General features: G+C 43.9%; 1 protein-coding gene across 1 annotated transcript in view; it reads left to right on the forward strand.

Moving 5' to 3' along the window:
* The window catches only part of LOC122811222 (V-type proton ATPase subunit B, brain isoform), a 1,846,974-nt gene that overhangs the window by 1,765,256 nt on the left and 62,932 nt on the right, over positions 1-18,786 (forward strand). The window lies entirely within an intron of this gene.

Raw genomic sequence — 18,786 nt, forward strand, 5'->3', positions numbered from 1 at the left:
TGCAGTGAATACTCCCACCCTTTATCCATCACTGCAGATAATGGAGTAGAACAGTGTTGCAGTGCATACTCCCGCCCTTTATCCATCACTGCAGATAATGGAGTAGATCAGTGTTGCAGTGCATACTCCCACCCTTTATCCATCACTGCAGATAATGGAGTAGATCAGTGTTGCAGTGCATACTCCCACCCTTTATCCATCACTGCAGATAATGGAGTAGATCAGTGTTGCAGTGCATACTCCCGCCCTTTATCCAGCACTGCAGATAATGGAGTAGATCAGTGTTGCAGTGCATACTCCCGCCCTTTATCCAGCACTGCAGATAATGGAGTAGATCAGTGTTGCAGTGCATACTCCTGCCCTTTATCCAGCACTGCAGATAATGGAGTAGATCAGTGTTGCGGTGCATACTCCCGCCCTTTATCCAGCACTGCAGATAATGGAGTAGATCAGTGTTGCAGTGCGTACTCCCGCCCTTTATCCAGCACTGCAGATAATGGAGTAGATCAGTGTTGCAGTGCATACTCCCGCCCTTTATCCATCACTGCAGATAATGGAGTAGATCCGTGTTGCAGTGCATACTCCCGCCCTTTATCCAGCACTGCAGATAATGGAGTAGATCCGTGTTGCAGTGCATACTCCCGCCCTTTATCCAGCACTGCAGATAATGGAGTAGATCCGTGTTGCAGTGCATACTCCCGCCCTTTATCCATCACTGCAGATAATGGAGTAGATCCGTGTTGCAGTGCATACTCCCACCCTTTATCCATCACTGCAGATAATGGAGTAGATCAGTGTTGCAGTGCATACTCCCACCCTTTATCCATCACTGCAGATAATGGAGTAGATCAGTGTTGCAGTACATACTCCCACCCTTTATCTGCTGACCACTTGCCCTCCTCCCTTGCTGGGTGCAGGGGGTAGAGGACATTTTCTCCATCTTCCCCAATTTGCTGCCTGTGTCTTTTTTCTCTCTTTCTCACTTAAAATCAGACAGCCAGGGAGGTTGTGCTGTCCTAAGGCATCATACTGCCCATCACTGCTTAGAAAGACCTGAAGATGGCCCTAGCAGATGTCCTTTTCATAGCTTGACGTCGTTCCATTGGGCTTCAGACATCAGTCAGCTATGGTTGATATAAAGGTGCAGGTAATAGTGCTGGACACTGGCATATGCATGACAGAAAAACCCAGTAGTCAGTACTGCAACATGGATCAGCTCCATCTACAGTTATGGTAAGTGGAACACAGCTCTACTTTATAATATCTGATGTTGTAATTTTTCATTCATTCCTCAACAATTGGGTTCAGATAAGATCCAGTCATTACTAAAGCTCGTAGCCACCAGAAACTCCTCCCTTTCCCATTATGTACCAACCCTAACCTCCCTCAGATCTTGTTTGCTGCTTTAAAGTGAAGACGTGGTCGCCTTTGGCTCTCAAACTAAAATAGCGTTTGAATTAATTTAAGAGAATTTTCCATCTCTATCTTTTGGTATTATTTTCTTTATTCTTTGTACCTCCCTTTCTACACTTTTGAGTGCACCTTTCTTACCATTGCTGGTATTTCAGTTCTTTATACCCTTTTTTTTAGGGTAGTCTTTCTACCATTGTTTGCATTTTCTGTCTAAAAAAACTTTTCTTTTATTGGCATAAGAATAATGTCTGAGAAAGCCCCCTTGGGTTTTATAAAATGTTCAGAATGCGGACATAAAATTCCACGTTCCGATTCTCATGGTTTGTGTGTATTGTTTAGGCCTTCAGCGCCTCAATGTTGAATGCAAAATTTCAGGCATTTAATCTTAGAGCCTTGTCTGATGGGAAGAATAAATATTAAAAAGACTTCTTCCTTTTTCTTTTTCCAGAGCCTTATCTGGGGCTCAACCCCCACCTAAACACAAGGCAAAAGAGTCTTCCAAGCCTTCTGGATCCTCTGCACCATCCTCGGATCCTACCACTGAAGAAAAAAAGGTAAAAAATTGGATCCGAAAGCTGCTACTGCTTCGGTGTCAGACAATAAGTCAGCTTCATTGGAACCAACCTTCTGTGATCCAAAGTTGTTAGCACGGGCAACATTCTCCCCTTCCCTGGCTCCAGAACAATCATGTGTACCTTCTCCCTTCATAGATAAATGTCATCTGCCATCTTCTTGTTCTTCCAGGAGTCTCACCAAGGCAGACGTGGACAGGATGATGAGGAAGTTCCTTTCCGTACAAATTCAGATGGGAGTTATTCCAGCTCCTACCTAATCAGGCCGGGAAGCCCTTGTAAGCACTAGACCACCCTTTTTGACTCCTTTACTGATCTGCTCAACCGTTTTGGTACCCTTGGATCAGAGTCTTCTGGAACTGTCAAATTCAGATCCGAAGACAAGTCTGCGGATCCAAGACTTACTCTGTGTGCTCTGGCCCCTACTGTTTTGGATCCAGACAACTCTCGGAGTTGGGCCCTCCCTGTCAGATCCGAGGTGTCAAGAGTCTACTCAGAAGTTTTTGGAGTAGTCTGTGCCCCTCGGAACTTCAGTAATGTATAGCTTTGCTCTGACCTGTGTTTTCAGGTAGGATGCCGTTGGGGCAGGGGGATCCGATGGGTCAGAAGCTTGGCTTCTTGGCTTCATTGGATTTTGACACCATGAGTAGGTAGGGAGTTTTTGAGCAAGGGGAGTGCCTATAGATGGCATGGTTGATGGGGTCAGCCACTAAATAGGAACTTGCAGAACAGAGTTTCTCTGTCCATCCCCCTAACAGGGAGTCGAGGTCAATGAACAGATTTGGGAAGAGTGTGTATGCCTCAGCAACATTCTGTCTCAGATTCCTGAACTATCTAGCCCATTTCACAAGATTTTAAAGGGCTTTCATAATAGAGCAATTAAATTCTCTTTCAGGAACTATCGCTGTTGAAGCTCAGGCTTCTGTGGCATCCCAGTTGGCTACCCTATTATCAGTTTCTAACTTGTCCATTTATCCCACATGCGGCTGAAGGTACCTCAAAGTTGACAGGTTTACACACATCCGTGAGTAGACAGGTCTAGATGCGCTTGTGTGATTTTTGTGGAGCACTTAAAGTCCTCATTTGTCAATGTTCCTTGTGACAGCAGTTCTCTGTTTGGCCGAAAAGTGAAGGAGACATTATCCAGGTGTGCGAAGGATGGAAAGACCCTATCTGCAGTGGACATATGTTTTCAACTCTTCAAAGGACCTTCTCAAGGAATCAGTGAGGTGGCCGAAAGATGTGGTTCAGGAAATCCCAGGGTGATTTCCAAGACCCATGTGGTGAATGTTCACCCGGGGGTAGAGGGGTGGGAACTCAAATGGAAGATGTTGCCCTCACAGCAGAGGAGGCCCACAGAACCATGGGCCCTGAGATTTTTTTCTTACAGACCCTATCCGTGCTCCTGAAAGGGGCCTGGTTGTCCCACTTTGGGAGGCAGTGAGGGGTTGCTTATCTCTGCACCAGAGAGCCTCGCTAGAAATAACAATAGATACTTTGGTCCAGAGGATTAAATCTAGAGGTTAGCCCTTCCACCTCCACCTCTATACAGACTTCCTGATGTGCCACCCAATCAGAGGACATCAGCAGCAATAGAAATCTAAAAGCTGCTAGAAAGATAGTCATCCAAGAAATCCCACTAGACCAAATAGGATCTGGAACTTACTGAGGTTTTTTTTAGTACCAAAGAAAACAGGGGACTTGAGACCAGTTTTGGATCTCAGTATCTTCAACAAGTGAGTTCAACACACAAAGTTTTGGATGATCACATTTCAGTCCATTCTGCCTTTTTTGAGTAAGGACTATTGGAAGTGCTCAATAGACCTTTAAGATGCGTACTATCGCATAAAAATGAACAGAAAACCCAGAAGGTAGCCAGTCACTCAGTGCAGGGCACTGCCCTTTGGCCTCACCACAGCCCCAAGGGTGTTCAGCAAATGTATGGCAGTGGTAGCAGCTCACTTGAGACTACAGAGATTCTGGGTGTTTTCTGTATTTAGACTGTCTCATTACTGCCCCGACCAGGCATCTACTGTTGCAAGCACAGTATCAGGTGCTCCAGACCTGCTTCAACCTGCGAATAACCATAAACTATAACAAGTCTCATTTGGAACCATGTCAAACTCTTGAGTTTATAGGAGCAGTCTCAATATGGAATCAATGATTGTTTCCCTTCCACTGTCAGGAGTGAGATAGACAGTATAGACCCATTTTGTCTCTGGATATACATGTCCTTAGATGGAACACATTGGAACTATTAAAAAAAAAACAGAGAAAATGATCCAAAACCAAGACCGTTATTAAATGAAATCTGCAGCGATTATGTCTTACTAAATAAATTAACCAGTCCTTGTCGTGAAGATAGAATCATTTATTGCAGGGCAGATGAACGCTTTATTTTCAACAATTAAAACATTTCTTGTGTGCTTTTATACTCGTTTAAAGAACATTAATTACAAAAACATCTCATAACTGCACTCATTGGAACTTATACAGACATTATGAATGGATAAAATTGTAAATGGAGGCTGTTTGGAGTTTCATATTGCCTAATCTGTGTTTAAGCCTTAAGTTTGGGTGGGGAAATAGAGGTTATCTGATTGGTTGGAACAGGTGGAGACCACTGTTTGATTGGTGTTCGGGAAACCAATCCATAGTATATAGGAGTTTGCCAAAGGCGGCTCATTGGGGGACCCAAGTGGTAGTTAATTGAGGTCTATGTTATATTCTCGAATGCTGACATTGTTGAATCTGACATTGTCGACAAGAGAATAGTGAATGCTCAGAATCTCGAGCGTGTAAACGGAAATCTCCGTAAGGGGAGATTTCTGTTTACTGCAATGTAGTGCTGTCTCTGAGTTGGTATATTTAAGTGGCGGGGGATGTGGGCACAGGGAGGCTTGCCCCCTGCTTAAACCCATTAGGGTACTTTTTCTTTTTTTCTTTTTATAAGGTCGACGTTTGAAGACATCTATCATATGGTGTCGACCATATGTTCAATGTTTTCAACTGTCAATCTTATAATATGGACCCGTTAATTGGTTACACCGCATGGGAAATTCTATGTAATTGGTGTGAGGTAATGATTGGTGTATCGGGGCTGGGAATAGGGAATGGTATGATTGGCCAAAAAATGGAGACTGGCTAATAATTGGAGTGTAGGATAAGCCAATGGCACATGTAATTTGATCTGCCAGAGGCAGAACATTGGTGGACGTGTATCGTGTTGTATTGGCACTCAGTGTGGGAAATCCTGCATGATAGGTCCACATAGGCCCACTTCAAACAAATGTGGATAGAACTTAACCTGCAGATTTGATTGGGCCAGATTGTAAAGGGGTATTTTTTGTTGGTTTATGGATTGCTCCAATGTGCATGGACAAGGAGCTTGTCAAAGTACATGAGGGGTGGGAACAAAGTAGGGAGGGTTGAGAGTGTTAGGAAAAAACGCTGGATAGTGAGACTATTGGTCTTGAGGCCATTGGGAATAGGTTCATAAGTAGATACTAGGCTATCTGCCCTAGGGCATTTATAAGCCTAGCCAGAGTGTATTTGGCTTCCGCCTCCCTATTAGATTAGCCTACTGTGCCTCTGTAAAGTAGGTCACAGAAGGTACCCTTTAAGGTTAGTTTACTTGTGCCTCTGTCTAGCAGGGACACAGAAGAGATCCCAGGGGTGAATTTGCGATTTCCCATCCGCGCGTCCAGATTTTGCTTGATGAGGGTCAGCAAGGGGCTATGTCTAACATGAATTGGGATTCTATTCCAGAGTGAGAGGAGCCTCTGGGAAATTAATCTGTCCCTCCAGCATGTCCTATTTATTTTTGTGCTGAGGTTTACGTCCCTGGAGTGTGTAGCTCTAAGGGACTTGGATTTTTTGAGGTGGAGCATGTCCATTAATTCTGGGTTTGACATGGCTTTGTTACGTCAGGCATAGATCGCCTCTGAATAGGCGGTAAGCAACTGAGTAGAGCTGGAGTTTCTTTAGTCGAGCTGCATAGGACATCTGTTTGTAGCCCATGATCCTCTTGGTGAGGTACTTTTGGGGTCTCTCCAGTTGCTGCAGGTGTCTGGTAAGGTACATCCCAAAAGGGGCATTGTATTCAATTATGGGCCTGATGAGTGACGAGTAGAGGGGCACAATGACCTCTCTTGATCTAGATGCGAACCCTTTCGTGATAAGGTGGGCTATATAGAAGGTCTTTCTTGGCAATCGATTGGAAGATGGTAGTTCATACCATTTTGGTAATGGCACAGAAATGGATAGCCAGTGGGCGATTCGGATTGTAGAGTGGGAGGTATTGTGGCCGGAGCTGGATATGGGGGGGGGGGGCAATCAAATCCTCAGGCCAAGCACTATCCACATAGGTCCACTTCAAACCATTCACGCAGGATTCCCCACACTGAGCAATCACTAAGATACGACACACGTTCACCAATGCTCTGCCCTCTGCAGACCAAATTACATGTGGCATTGGCTTTACCCTACACTCCAGTCATTAGTCATTCTCCAATTAGCTACCACTCAGGTTCCCCCAATGAGCTGCCTTCGGCAAACTGTGATATACTATGGATTGGTTTCCCCGAACACAAATCAAACGGCATTCTCCACGTGTTCCAACCAATCAGATAACCTCTTTCCCCACCCAAACTTACTGCTTAAATACAGATTAGCCAGTACAAAACTCCAACCAACCGCCTCCATTTGCAATTTTATCTAATCATAATGTCTGTATAAGTTCCGATGAGTGCAGTTACAAGATGTTTTTGTAACTAATGTTCTTTAAGTGAGTATAAAAGCACACAAGAAATTTAATTGTTGAGAATAAAGCACTTAACTGTCGTGCAATAAACTATTCTACCTACATGGCAAGGACTGGTTCATTTATTTAGTAACATATCGCTGCAGATTTCAGTTAATTCTTTTGGGTTTGGATCATTTTCTCTGTTTTATTTATAACTGTCAGATTCTAGGTCAAGAAAATAATCCTGAGTACCAAAGTTTCTGCTTGATTGATTTTACAAGCACTAGGGTCAGTGTCAGCAGCCATAATTCTAGTTCCCCTTGCAAAATTTCATGTGAGAATTCATCATTGGATACTATCCTGGATCCTATTAGATGACCGAAGATGCATTCTTTCGAATGCATCTTGGTCAAACTTGAAAAGACGAAAAGGCAAAATGACGAAGCAGCATATAAGCAAATTCTTTCCCTGGGAAAGAAATTGCTTGAACTCGTCCATTAATTTGCCATTTTTGTCACTGTAGTGTGATCTCAGAGTTGGTATATTTAAGTATGGGGATTTGGGGGGGGGCACATTTTATTATGTTACGTTTTAAGTGCTTTTATTTTTTGGAACAGCGATTTTTTTTTTCCCATGGAAAAAAATCGCTGTTCTGAGCTAGTTTGTAAGCTTTCGCTTACATAGGGTCGATAAATCTTTCATTTTTCTAAGCGTTCGATGATTTAATATAGACCCGATACTGTCAACACAGTGGTTAATTCTTTATCACCCCATGTTGGCACAGATAAAAAAAAGTAACCCAATCAGATCAACTTTTGTAAGGTCACTCCTTCACTCTTCCTCAACCCAAGGCTGTAGTGACCACGGACGCATCCTAGATTGGGTGGGGTGGCACTTCTGGGTAAGACAGTGCAAGGCACTTGGTCCCCCGAAGAGGCCAAAATGCATATCAATGTTCTGGAAATAAAAACTGGGCTCTTAGCATTGCAAGCATTAAAAATGGACAGCATGGCAGTAGTTTGGTACATGAACAAATAAGGGGGATCCAGGTCTTACCCCTTGTGTTAAGAAGCCTTCATGGTTTGGCAATGGATGATCTCTTTCAATCACTTTTTAATAGCAATGCACATTCCAGGGAAGTCCAACATGACAGACAAACTGAACAGGCCCATTTTACTACCTCACGAGTGATCTCGCAACAACAAAGTGACAGATATGGTTTTCAGTCAATGGGGCCAGCCTTGCTTACAGTCATTTTGCATCTCCTCTAAACAACAAGTGCAGCAGCTTCTTTGCCCTAATCCCCCCACAGGGGGAAATCACAGAGAGAGATGCTCTTCTCCATGCTTATCCCTGATTCCCCTAATTCCTAAATTTCTGCAGAATGCTGCAAGATTATCCTGGCCTCAACAGATTTGGTTCCTCCTCTTTTGGCCTCGCCTACTGTAACCATCTTGGGTTCTGGATCCAATTCCAGGCCTCCTGTCTCACTAGACAGGCATGACACCCAGATATTTCAAACCTCAAGCTATAAACAGAATGGTTTCTCCAATTCCCTTAATAGCCAGACAGCTGATGCTGTCTTCTCCTGTTTGCCAGATACTTTTATCTTCAGACAAGGCTTCCACAAGAAAACTTTATAGAAGCAAATGGAAAAGGCTTGCCTCTTGAGCACAGCAAAAACACATTGGCCCTTTTTCAGCTCCAGTACAAAGTGTCCCAGAACTTTTTCAACAGTTTAACTTTCTAAAGCCTTTTTAAGGGGCACCCTCCTGCTCAGACCACCTTACAAAGATCCTGCTCCACCATGGGATTTAAATTTGATGCTTCAACTGTTAATTCAATCCCCATTCTAACCAACAGCTAAATGTGAACTTAAATGCTTGACCTGGAAAACTTTTTTTCTGGTGGCCATTACTTCTGCTAGAAGAATTTCAGAACTTCAAGCTTTATCATCTAGACTTCCTTACTTGATTTTTCATAAGGACAGAGTGACATTATGTACTCACTCTTCTTTCCTAAGTCAGAATTCAATATCAATCATGTAATTAATTTACCAGTTTTCTTTCCAGTAGTTTCAAACAAAGGTGAATGCATGTTACATTTTTTGGATGTTTACAGACAATTGTTTTTATTTACATAGAATGAAAGAAATCAGAAAAACAGACCAACTGTTTGTATCCTTTGCAGATTAAAAATTTGGCAAACCAGTTGCAAAGGTCACTTTAGCCAAATGGATGACAAAGTGTCTAATATTTATTTATAACAAACTGGGTGTAACCTTACCAAAACCTGTAAGAGCTCATTCAACAAGATCTGTAGCATCTTCCACAGTATTTCATTCTAAAGGTTCCATAGATATATGCGCAGCTGCAGCTTGAATGAATCCTCATACCTTTATCACTCACTACAAATTGGATCTGGTCACTAGGAGAAGAGCAGCCTTGGCTCAGCTGTGCTCAGGATTATCCTTCGAGTCCACCCAGGAATTTAGGTAGCTGAGGTCTCTGCCCAAATTGTTGAGGAATGAATAAAAATTGACATCAGATAAAGAAGTTATGTACTCGCCATAACATTCCATCTGTGTTGTCCATTTTCATTCTTTCTCAACTTCTTACCAACGGCCATCCTTTTCTTACCTGGCTTCTGGAAGAATAAGAAACATAAGGACACGGCTGTCCTTCAGACTGAGCTCCAGTTAGGCTCTATATTTTTAAATGTTTTTTTTAAATAGTTTCCTACTTTTCTTTTTATAGCTAAAGGTGTATATCTATGTTTATCTATTTTTATATAGGTAGATGTAGATATATTTTGTGTTGATGTACAACTGCAAAGAAGATCTGAGGGAGGTTAGGGTCAGTGTATTATGGGAAAGGGAGGAGCTTGAGAGTTTTTGGTGCCCACGAGCTTAGTAATAGCAGTGTCAGATCCGAGGAGAACCCAATTGTTGAAGAATGAAAATGGACAACACCGATGGAATGCTATGGTAAGTGCATAACTTCTTTATCTATGGCACATTGGGCAGCAAATTGCATTGTCACCTCACAGCAACAGGTTTTCTTGTTCAATTCCTGACTGGGATGCCTTCTGTGCGGAGTCTGTCTCTCCTCCCTGCATTCATCTGGGTTTCCTCCAGGTATTCTGGTTTCCTCCAACGTTAGAAAAACCTGCATCTGGAGTATTTCTCCCCGGGCCTCAGCTGAAAATTGACTCATTCCGAGTCGGACTTTCCCAGATAACAAATGTTATATAGTGTAACCCAGTTATTCCTTTGGGAATAATGTACAAATTCTGTCCATATTCCTACTGCTGAACTCACATCTACCATATCAAACATTTTCATACATTTCTTCAGAAATCTACCCTCTTTTGTTATATTTTCCCTTCTAGGTCCCCAATCCAGTCTCTCTATTAAAGATCAAGTTCTAGTCCCCATGTATAAGTAATGTTCCATCATGAAAGCTGATTATTTCTCCCAAAATGATCTTAAGCACCAGAGTTGCAATTGTCTCGAGTAAAAAAATACATGCCAGCGTAATCCTCCTCCCTTGTTAATAGCTGTTTACTACCACAGATCGACCATTATTATGTTTATCCCTATTCTGTCATGATTGGAGCCCCTTTATCAGTATTATTATTCACCTTTTCCTTTGCCCTTGATAATCCTGCTAAATATCCATCCTGAAATCCTTTGTCAAATTCACATGCTCATTTCTTTCCAAATGTGTATCCTACAACATTTTTATTTCCACTCCTATTTCTTAATATAATTTAATATTCTTTCCTTTTTATCTATTTTAGTAAGACCATTTACATTCCAAGAGTATATGACCGGAGTAGCCATTATAAGTTATTGTTCACACGACAGTTTTCTTTCTTTTTTTTAATGTGCAGTCCAACTTTTGACTTGCATGCATACTCTGTTTGGCAGGCTGATCTTTTATACAGTTTTTTTTTGTTTTACCTACTACATTTGAACCTGTATCACATTTTTCAAAACTTTTTGATTTAATGAAAACCCTCAAATAAAAAACCCTAAATGCTTTTTCAGAACACCCCATCCCTTATAACTTTGAACAAACACACAAAACTGCACATTTTCAACAAATCAAGTTCCTGATAGGAACAATTGCTACACATCAGCAGCTGCACCCACAGGTATTACCTTATCTAAAATTAAGGTTACCCATCCTAAGGCACGTTCAAATTTGTGTTCCTTCTTAAATTGATGTACATTATTTTTGTGTTTTTGTTCCCCTCTCAGATGTGGAAAACAGCTGGTATGCTTTCAGAAAACAATGTTTAACCCAAAGAAAAAAGTTCCCTGGCTACCTTTAAAATAAAACTAAATTGTGCACTGTTCTGTTAAGTGCACTAAAGTATTAAGGCTATGGGGTGAGACTATAATCTCTTATTCACATCCCATAATTTCAAACTTTATTTTTTCACTGAATTGCTTGCCCTTGTACATTTAATTTTCTTGATTTCCCTCAGCAACAAATACTCAGAACTCTCAAGATTAATTGCTTGTACCTGCAGAGAGCTTGTGTGCATGTGAAAGTAGTCAGCAATGAGAGACAAATACCTAACAACTTTCCAGATGCATGAAGAAATCTTTTTAAATTTCACTCATAACAGTATGTATTGAAATCCCCTGACCAGCTGCCTTTAGCTGCAGACTTTGTCTCCCATTGAGAGCATTTGGTATTGGAAAAAAAAGCTAGTACCTTTGCCAGTGCAAGAAACTTGGTGTTTTTTATGCCTTTCATCATTTTATCTTATGTTTGTCTCTTTGCTTATAAAAAAATGTTACAACTTAATCCGAAGTCATTAATCCATACGTCCACCTTTATAACAACAAAGGAAATTATTATATTAATTCTGCAAATAATCACACTTTTGTACCCCATCCCAGCAGCCCAAAATCTTTGCATTATATTAATGTAAACTTCCTTCTGTTCAGCTTTTCTTCTCTTGTTATACTGTAAACCTCATATTTTAACACATACAGCAGTCACTGACCCCCCCTTTCACACACACACTTGAAATAACCTTGACTGCATACTATATAAAACTGCTTTTATATCATGAAATGTTCTATTTATATATCTACACTAATAAGAACAAAAATTGTTTCTTACAGTTGCTTCTTTTTTACCCTTAATTTTCATTAAATATTAATCACATAAAGTAGGGTATATGCTTTAGTCCACCCAGCAGTTTAACGAAGTCCACAAAAGTTGTCTTTCTCACTTTTCTTACAAAGCCATATTTCTCAAATGTGCATGATGTTTTATACTCTCCCATTTACTCACTAATTGAAGTGTTACTGATGTTCCTGATTGTCATATCCCAACAGTAGACTTTAGAGTATATTGTACTCATGATTCTTCTAGTCAACTCCAGTGCTTTTTCAGTCTCGAGCATTTTCCTTTGAAACATTGGAAAATGTTTCACTGGCAAAGTTTCGCTATGAGCTTTATTGCCAGAAGAGAGAGACCCCTTTTGCTTGTTGGTTCACATTTTGTTGGATAAACTTTCTCATTTCCTCCTTAGTCGGTTCTGCATCAAAAAATTCCTGATCCTCCAGGAAAAAAATATTCTGAGAACAACTGGATACAAGCAACTTGAATCTCACACCTGGCTCATTGCATTCCCTGATTGCTGGGATAAAGTTGCTTCTGTTCTGTCTGGTGTGCAGTGAATAATCATTTTCCACACTTTACTGTCTCCAACTTGATTACTTTCTCTTTCTGCCACAGTTTTGTCAGGATCAACTCTTTCTGCTGGTATTATGGCAAACCTTACTAATATAGGTATTAGCAGCTTTCTTATAGTCAGGTTTGGAGCATGCATTTGATGTAACCTTTCAATTAACAAATCTTGCTGTAAAACAGCCCATTTGCTTATTTTTGCTTTCATAAAATTAATACAATCCATTCCTTCCAGTTTCTCTGCTGGTGCAGTAGAACAACTACAGATTTTTCATAGCCAGTGATGTTATGTGGTCCTATCTCACCTACATTCATTACTGATGGGTTCGGAGCCAACAATCGGCTCCGACTCGGCCAACTATTTTCAAGCACGAAGACTCTAATTGTCTGGGCTAACTGGTATCCCAGGATGCAACTCTCCCAAACCCCCAGATCTCGTTTGCCGCTTGTTGTGTCAGGACGTGGTCTCGAGCTTGGCTGTGGCTAAGTACTCTTTTTTGACTAAAAAAATCTTTGCAGAATAGTACTTTTCCTGTGAAACAAAAGCTATTTTCATAGCTACGTTGTGTTGTGTCTGTGGTTTGGCCCTGTGGCAGTTTGTGGAAAGTGTGAGTAGTTTTCCTTGTGTTTGGTGGGCTAGGCCCGTTTAAGTTAGAGGGACCTAGCCCTCTCCTTCGTTGTCTTGGCAGTGTTTTCCTCATCGTCTTAGCAGCGTTTAACTTAGAGTTCCTCAGTGTATCTTCCTTCCTGTTGTGTTGTGTGTGTTATTTCTGCTGGCAATGTCTAAAGAACAAAAAGAGCATAAACCATCTGGGTTTAAGAAATGCTCAGCGTGCTTACAAAATGTCCATCACAGATGGGTATGCCATCTGCGTTTATTGCCTTGGCGCTAAACATTTACAGGAGTCCTGCAGTGTCTGCCATTCTTTTAGTTCTAGGGTACTGCAGGAACGAAAAAATAAACTAATCTTGAAGGGCCTGGTCAAGCCCTCTTTCGAAGAGGATTTAGAATCTACTTCCACTACTGGCAAATCCAAATCCTCTAAGTCTAAGAAACGATCCCCGGCTCAGTCTAGTTCCTCCGAGCCACCGGAGAAGATCTTAAAAGTGGTTACTACTTCCATGGCTCCATTATCTTCAGAGCCGCAGGAGAAGAGTTCTGTGTTGGATCCAGCTTCCTTAGCTCCATTGGCTTCGGGGCCACAGGAAGTCTCGGTAGTGCTGGAGTCTACCTTGGCCCCGATCATTTTGGAACTGATTCGGAGCCGGTCACCCAGCGTTACTCATGAATCAATAGGCAGGAGATCCTCATCTCCTTCAGTTGCCTCCAAATCCTCTCGAATGTCTGATTTGGACATAGATAGGGTGGTTCAGAGGCTCCTCCAGTCGCCGGTGTTAGCTAAATTATTTTTGGCTCCAACCCAGTCTGCTCCGGAGCCCATTCCTTTACCGGTACCGGTGATTCCTCCTCCGAGCATTGTGTCATCGGAGCCGGAGTGTTCGGCACCGAGTGATGTCATTATGCCGGCTCCGATACCCCTGATGGGTCCATCGGAGCCGTCGTCTGCTCTAATACCCCTGATGGGTCCATCAGAGCCGTCGTCGGCTCCAACCATTTTGATTCTTTCATCTGGTTTTGGCACTCTGGTTTCTTCGGTCGGGCCTGAGGGGGACACATCGGGACTTCTGTCAGCTCCGAGTCTCCCTCTTGGCGCTTCTGCTCGGGGGATCCCAACTGCGGTCGTAGCTTCTGTGGTAGGTCAGTCCTCAGATTCGGGGGGACCTGCATTTGAGGCCATGAGGACAGCACTGGCCAGATCGTCAGGGACATCACTTGGATCAACCACTCCATCCCCATACACCCCGGCAAGAGCCTCTGACACCCCCCTATCAGTGGACAGTGGAGCTCGAAGGCCTGAGGACACCCCCATGAGCGGTCCCCAACTTTCTGAGGGCCCCTCAGTCTGTGCCTGAGTAGCCTCCCAGGAAGAAGTTGTGCAAGAGGAAGCACATAGACTCCCAAGATTAGTCGATCACCTCGGATACCGACCTCGACGATGCAGAGGGGTCCCCTAAGTCGTCCTCAGATGTCTCTTTCTCCAATATCCTGGAGATTTTGAGGCAGAGAGGCAACTGGTCTTCCAAGCCCCCCTCTGAGGAGGAGTCTGTATTCCTCAAGGCCTTCGGAGCTCAACCTACCACCTCCCAGGTGTCTCCACCCTTCGAACTATTAGACCTTATCTGTCGAAGGGTGTGGGAACATCCTGACTCCATGGAACCTGTGCCCAGCCGCCCTAACAAGTTCTTGTCTGCTCCCCCGGGGAAAGAGTTTTTGACAAAAGGGGTCCCTGTAGATGCCATGGTGGTGGCATCAGCCACTCAGCAGGAAGTTGCTGAGGCTTCTTCCTCAGTCCATCCTCCTAACAAGGAGTCCAGGAGTAAGGATCATTATGGGAAGCGCACCCTGTCTTCAGCGACCTTTACGCTACGGTCCCTGAATTATCTTTGTCACTTTACTCTGTTCCAGCAGGATCTCCTTAAAGAGTTGGGAGATACCTTGATGGGTAACATGCCTGAGGCGCTAGCACAGACTGTTAACGCCCAGTTGTCTACCCTTGGTTCCATAGCTAACTCGTCCATGAGGCTCGTATCCTATGCAGCCGAAGGGGTGAGCAGGGCAGCTAGCTCAGGCCTTGCTCTGAGGAGATGAGCCTGGATGTGCCTATGTCACTTCGCGGAGGCCTTCAAGTCTTCCTTCACGGACGCCCCCTTTGGTGGGTCCTCTCTTTTTGGATCAAAAGTGAAAGAGACTCTCACCAGATGTGAACAGGAGGGTAAGACTTTATCTGCCGTAGGGGCCTGTTTTTCTCTTCCCTCCAGGCTTTATCCCAAGGCTCAGAGAGGAGGGAAGATGTGCTTCAAAAAAATCACAAAAGTCTTTCCCAGTCACTCAAGGTGAGTCCCCCTCCAGAGGCAGAGGTAGGGGAAATTATTCTGGAAGACGCTGTCCTAGGGGCAGAGGAGGCCCCTGCAATCTGGGAGACCGCGACTCCTTTCGCGGATCTTCCTATCAGCATCCCTGAAGGGTTGCCCGGCTGTGCTGCTCCGGAGCCAGTCAGGGGTCGTTTTTCGAAGCATCTTCAAGCCTGGGAGAGCATAACTCAGGATCGATGGGTGCTTCGAATAATCACCGGAGGTTATACCATCCTCTTTATTTCACTTCCTCCCTCAATCAAAAGAATCCTGGACGTTCCACCAGTCAAAGGGATCAAGTAGCGTTAGAAATATCAAAGCTACTAAGAAAAGGAGTCATTCAACCGGTCCCCCCAGACCAGATCAGGAACTTAAGACTATTTTTGGTGCCAAAGAAAACAGGGGACCTGAAGCCCATCTTGGATCTCAGCCGATTAAATCACTACGTCCGGAAATCCAAATTCCGAATGGTCACTCTTCAATCCATCTTCCCATTGTTGGAAGAGGGAGTAAGGATGTGCTCCATCGACCTCAAGGATGCCTATTATCACATCAAGGTAAACAAGACATCCAGGATCCATTTACGCTTCCGGCTGGGAGCCAATCACTTCCAGTTTTGAGCCCTGCCATTTGGTCTCACCACAGCCCCCAGGGTGTTCACCAAGTGCTTGGCAGTGGTGACATCTCACCTGAGACGTCTAGGATTCCAGGTGTTTCCTTACCTGGACGATTGGCTCCTTACCACCCCCACCAGGCATCTCCTCATCCAAGCCAAGGAGGGTACTTTAAATCTCTGTCAAAAGTTGGGGATTACAGTAAACTGGGGAAAATCTGCCTTGCCGCCCTCACAGCATGTTGTTTTTACAGGCGCAGAATTAAATTCGGTTCTAATGAGGGCCTTTCTGCCTCAGGAAAGAATAACGGTGTTGCAGTCTCAGGTCCAGGCTCTCTTGCCCCACAAGAAGGTCCCAGCCAGGTTAGTTCTTAAGTTACTGGGTTCCATGGCAGCGAGCATCATGCTAATACCCTTAGCCAGGCTTCACATGCGATTCCTTCAGTGGCTCCTTTCAGCCCAATGGTCCTTTCAAAAATTACCCCTCTCTCACCCGATTCGTCTCGCAGAACATTGCAAGCAGGATCTCCGTTGGTGGCTATGTCATTACAACCTGAACAAGGGCATGAATCTATTTCCCCTTTCTCCGGCTGCCACAGTGACCACGGACGCCTCCCAGATAGGGTGGGGGGGGGCATTATCTGGGAAGAACGGTCCAAGGCACTTGGCAGGATTACGAGGTACACCTACACATCAATGTCCTAGAGATGAGAGCAGTGCTGTTAGCGTTGCAAGCACTTCAGAGCTTTCTTCCAAGGGGAACGATTGCTGTTCACTCGGACAGCATGTCAGTTGTTTGGTACCTGAACAAACAAGGGGGAACCAAGTCATATCCGCTCTGCAGAGAGGCCATGAGAGTGTGGGATTGGGCAGTGTCTTCCCAACGGTTCCTAGTGGCAATGCACATTCCGGGAAAATCCAATGTGATAGCAGACAGGCTAAGCAGAGCTATTCTGCTGCCTTACGAGTGGTCCATGAACAGCCGAGTTGCGACTCTGATCTTCAGCAGGTGGGGTCAGCCTTGCTGCAATCTCTTTGCCAGTCCCCTCAACACCAAATGCAGCAACTACTTCACTCTGATCCCCCCACAGGTGGAATCACCCAGGGACGGCTCTAGTCCACGATTGGCCTCCCGGTCTGCTCTATGCTTTTCCTCTGTCTCCTCTGTTACCAAGAGTGATTCAGAAAGCCATTCTTTTGGGAAGCAAGATTATTCTTATTGCTCCACACTGGCCTCGCCAAGTTTGGTTTCCTTTCCTTTCCTTCAGCGGTATGCAGTGGACGGTCCTTGGATTCTGGATCCATTACCAGACCTTTTGAGTCGTATGTCAGGACAGTTACACCCCTCCCTACAATCCCCCAGGTTGACAAGCCTGGCTGCTCCACTTCCATCAATAATTAGACTATATTCCTTATCGCCTGAGGTGGTCCATATCCTTTCTTCATCACACAAGTCTTCCACCAGAAAAATTTACTATAACAAGTTGAAGAGATTCTCCATTTGGGCTCAGTCACAAGGCCTAGATCCATTCACAGCCCCCGATATCAGCGGTCCTAGACTTTTTAGCTTTGCTTTTCCGAAAAGGCTCTGCTCCTTCCACCATTAAGGTACAGCTGGCGGCCATTTCTAACTTCCACGTATTCCATGAGCCTGCCCTTATGAGTCATAGACTTTGCAAAGCATTTCTAAAAGGGGCCTGGTTATTACGTCCTCCTGTGTCAACACCCGTTATGCCATGGGATTTAAATCTAGTATTGTAAGCCATCACTTCTCCCCCCTTTGAGCCGGCTGCCACTTAAGAATTAAAATTTTTATCCTGGAAAACAGCCTTTTTGGTAGCCATTACGTCGGCTAAAAGAGTATCTGAACTCCAAGCTTTGTCCATTAGGCCCCCTTATTTAATATTCCATAAGGACAGGGTTTCATTGAGACTTAACCCATCCTTTCTCCCCAAGGTGTCATCCACCCTTAATCTCCACTAATCCATTGAGTTACCTGTGTTTTTTCCCCAACTTCTTCAACAAGGCGGAGTACAAATTTCATCAATTGGATGTTCATAGACAACTAAGATTTTATTTACACAGGACTAAACAGTCAAGGGAAACAGATCAATTGTTTGTCTCCTTTTCGGAGAATAGGACGGGTATCTCTGTCTCCAAGTGCACAATTTCCAGGTGGATTAAGGATTGCATTACCTTTGCTTACTCTTCAGCAGGCAGAAGTTTACCATTCTCAGTCAAGGCTCATTCAACTAGGGCTGTTTCGACTTCAGTAGCTTATGCCAGGCTTTCCTTAGATGACATCTGTGCTGTGGCCACATGGGCCTCTCATCATACCTTTGTCTCTCATTACAAATTGGACATGGCATCTAGAGGCCAGGCTTCCTTTGGTTCCACGGTTCTCAGGAGTGTTTTCCTTTGAGCATCCTGGATTAGGGGAGCTAGGGACGGCGTCCCATCAGTAATGAATGTAGGCGAGATAGGACCACATAACATCAGTTAGTTATGTACTCACCATTACGATCGATGTATGTGGTCCATCTCGGCTACATTCTTACGTACCCTCCCACCTGCCCCCTGTCTGATGGATTTGGAGGATAATTGTTTCGAGACCCTTCAGAATTGGTTTATTTTTCCCTTCTGGGGGATGGTAATCCTCTTATTAGGATTTATGTGTGTGTGGAGTGATTGCGACTTATGCAAACAAGATCTGGGGGTTTGGGAGAGTTGCATCCTGGGATACCAGTTAGCCCAGCC

Source organism: Protopterus annectens, chromosome 9.part0 (genome assembly GCF_019279795.1).
Source record: "Protopterus annectens isolate FY-2018-M chromosome 9.part0, PAN1.0, whole genome shotgun sequence".
Lineage (NCBI taxonomy): Eukaryota > Metazoa > Chordata > Ceratodontiformes > Protopteridae > Protopterus > Protopterus annectens.